Source organism: Manis javanica, chromosome 1 (assembly GCF_040802235.1).
Source record: "Manis javanica isolate MJ-LG chromosome 1, MJ_LKY, whole genome shotgun sequence".
Lineage (NCBI taxonomy): Eukaryota > Metazoa > Chordata > Mammalia > Pholidota > Manidae > Manis > Manis javanica.
The window spans coordinates 170,128,167-170,132,223 of NC_133156.1; positions in this window are offsets into that span (position 1 = coordinate 170,128,167).

The following is a 4,057-nucleotide window of genomic DNA, read 5'->3' on the forward strand; positions in this document are numbered from 1 at the left end:
TTTGGCCACTTGGATACAGTGGTGTGCACCCGATTAATCCACTGCAGAATTACTATCTTCTCCTTTGGAATTAATAAGTATCTTATGGGGAGATAGCTTGAGTCTATGAACATGCCTTATTTCTCATCATACTTTTACTCACTAATTTTAGCATTCATATTCTTGTCTGTAACAATTATTACTCTGACATTAGCTAGTGATGATTTCTTATTTCTATCATTCCTTCTATATTTATTTATTTACTTATTTATTAAGGTACCATGGATATACAATCTTATGAAGGTTTCACATGAGCAACATTGTGGTTACTACATTCACCCACATTATCAAGTCCCCCACACATGCCCCATTGTAGTCACTGCCCATCAGTGTCCTTCTACACTTACTAATTGGAATTCTACTGTAGGGAAGTTTTCCCTTTTTTCTCATTTATTTACTTATTTATGTAATTATTTACTTACCGAATATGCAGTCATAAATATTTGCTTTATTCCACGAGTTATAATCAATTGCTATCATTATTTGTGTTACTAAAATTGTCTCATATTTGGCCATTGGGAGCCCCTTCAGTGTGGCTCCTGCGTCCCTTTGTAATGTCCTCATCATTTCTGAGCACTTTTTCTAGCACTGCAAAATCTTCCATACACATTTATATTTTCCCTGCTCTAGCCCAAGAACCAGCCATTTCTCCAGGGAGCCATGGTTTCTTTTATTAGAGAATGGTACTTAGAAACCAAGATCTAGGGGCTAGTATGCTCACAGCTACTAGGGTGTCATTATTTCTAGTCCCTCTCAGAGGACAAAGCTAGAAAATATATGTACGCACACACACACACACACACACACACACACACACACACACACCTCTAACTAGTTCTATTTCTATATCTAACCATCTATGTGTATAAAACCACAAGTTCACACCACACCCTCTGATTCCAATCCAACACTACAGGGTGCAGCTTAACCCCCCCTCTTCCCACTTTTGTTACTCCTTTTTAAACAGAGAAAAACCTGGTTTCCATTCTCCATAAAGATTTACTTATTTGCTTAATCATGGAATATGCTTGAAATATTTTCAGGATTTGTGGTGCTTTTTTTTTTTTAAAGTTTGTGTGATTTTGGTCAAATAATGAAAACCTAATGATACAATGTTATGATTAAAGCCTAATGTTTGGATGAACTCTAGAAGTAGCCAATTATTTAGTCTTTCTGAATCTCACTTTTTTAATATATAAAATGGGGTAAGGACAATACCTAGCACATAGGATAGTGAATAAAAGAGAGAATGTTAGTACATAGGAAGCCCTAGATAAATAGTACACATTTTAATTAGCTATTTATTAGGAAATAACTTTTTCTATTGGTATCAAATTGATTTTATGAAAAGTTGATCAATAGTAATAATACTAGTTGATAATGAAGGAAATAAGAAAGGTTGGAAGCTTTTATCGAATTCTCTTTTCCATGTAGTTGTGATGGAACAGTTACATTCCTCCAGTAGGTGGCAGCACTTGTACCATAGACTTTGAGTGGAGTCTGGGTAATAAAGTTATCACAAGCAGCTCTCCCAAGCCTGCTGGAGACAGGAAGCAATTTCTGAACCGATAGCTTCATGCAAAATATGAAAAATAATCCACAACTTTAAAAGAAAGCAAAGGAAAATGTCCCACATTTAAGCATACTTGTGCAAGACCAGCAGGGACTTCAAGCAAGTCTGCCCACACTGATCCAGGCCACAGGGTATCTGCTCCCAGAGCTGGGTGACACTCAGGTTCCCTAGACCTCAGAACATCATCCTTGAGGTGGAGGTGGGGGTGAGGGACAAGCTGAACAGCACTTACTGAAGGCCCCACAGCCAGGTCAGGAGCTGGAGAAGGTGTTCAGGGCCCTGAATACTCTGGTCCCAGGGACTTATAAAAGGACACAAATGTTGGTGTGCACCCTCGCTGCCTGGGGCTAGAGAAACAAGAGTCTGGTTCCGAGGCAAGAAACAGAGACCCACTCACCCTGGCTGAGGAAGGGTTGGAGGAGGACGATGGGGCCCCACAGTGGAATCCTGTAGCAATCCAACTGCAGAACGAGACAGACTCAGGAAAGCAAAGTGGCTGCAGGGAGCCACCGTCCTAGTGCTGCCGGTCCTGCTCCTTTCAGCTCTGACCCTTGGGCCTTGACCCCAGATCTGCCACACCCTAGCTGTGGGCTTTGACCAAGTTTTTACCCTCTCTGGGCCTCAATTTTCTCATGTGGAAACGTCACAGGGCTTGCGGGTTTTCATGAGGATTACAAGAGATAATACTGTAAAGTATTTATAACTGAGTCTGGAATATAGAGAATGAGCAACAAAAGTTAGCTTTTACTTGTATTACCATAAACATTATTTTTGCTATTATTTACATGTTCATTAATAGCTCTGTTATGGTTTCTGGTCCTACACAACTTCCGCTTGCTTATAGCAATTACAGCTGCCCCAGCTCCACACCGGTAAACTTTAAGCAACCTTTTCCCTCTGGGTCTGCTTGTGCCAATTCCAGAGCAAGACCTCTGATTGGTCCAGCACATCCGGGCCACAGGCTAGGCTCCCCCCATGTGGGTGGATCGCCCCTACCCTCGACCCAGTCAGATTTAGCTGGTTGGGGTGGAGGTCACAAGGCAAAGGGCTCCTCCAGAAGGATAGACAGCCAGAAATAGACCAGAGAAGTCTTAATCTGGTTGTAAAACATATTTCAAAGACATAAATACTGTTGTGAATAAAATGTAAATTCATGTAACAGTAGTATTGAAAATAGTGACTACCTTAATTATTAACATTAATATTATTTATATTTTATATTATATATTTATATAATATTTATCATAATTAGTATTAGTTATCTTAATAAAACTAAAGATGCAAAACTTACCATGTATCTCCATAACCGTTTGACTCTAAAAAGTGTCTTCATCCTCAAAATTTGGGATATGACCCCCCCATACTACATTGGGTTACTTCGGGTACACCTTTGAAGCAGCTGACCGAGCCTTAAATCCCTGGACCAGCCCACACTCCCACCGTGCCCCCTCACCTGGGTCCCACCAGCCTGGCGTCCATACCCTTCCCCACCACTGGCCTTTGCCCATGAGCACAAAGCCTGTAATGTCTGCGTTGAGCTGGAGAGAAAGCCATTGCCTGGGTGCTTTGATTTTAGGGGTGCATGTAGTGCTCTCCTTAAGCAACATCCCCTCTCCCAACAACAGCAGCCCTTTTTGGATGAGTGAGAACAGGATAACAGTGAGACTCTGGTCCTCAGGAGGAAACCAGGAAGGGTCACGGCATAAGGCAGTCTTGGGCCTCAGGACAGGAGCCCACCTCCAGGATGAGGGTTCCGGGGATGGGGGAACAGGATAGTTGCCTGACTGCTGGGAACAGGGGCCAAGTGTGCCGCAAGGCAAACCAAAGGCTCCAACTGCTCTCTGGGGTACAGCCTGAGGAGGAGAATTGTCTCATTACGTGAGCACAACTACAGTTCAGATCACCTCATCCTCTGCCTAAAATGCAGCACTGGTACATCCTAGGTAACGCCCCATCTCTCAGCACAGTTTACACCACACCAGGCACACCCGCGAGTAATCTGGACAGAGCATCACAGACAGGTATTTTGTAAGGGAAGCATTGTTGGCGCGCTGTGTCAGATGAGGAAGCAAAGAAGCCAAGCAGCTGGCGGAGACCATTAGTTATAAGGCAGCAGCAGGATGAAACCCGCGCCCCTGCGGATGGCCCTCTCCCGGGCCAAGACTCGGCCCAGAGGGGGCCTGCGGACCTCATGGGGCTGTGTCCGCGCAGGCGTATTGCTGGGGAAGAAGGTGGGCCCCGCGGACAGCGGTTCCACTTCTGGGAGAAGTTTCTCACTGACTTCAAAGGGGCAGGAGGGAAGGCCCCTGGGTGATAGAATGTTCTGTATCCTGACGGGATAGTGGTTGCTTGGTAAAGACTTTGTCAAAACTCATCCAATAGAGCACTTAAGATTTGTGCATTTCCTTCCATGTAAAATACATTCAGTTTTTTTAAAAGAATAGT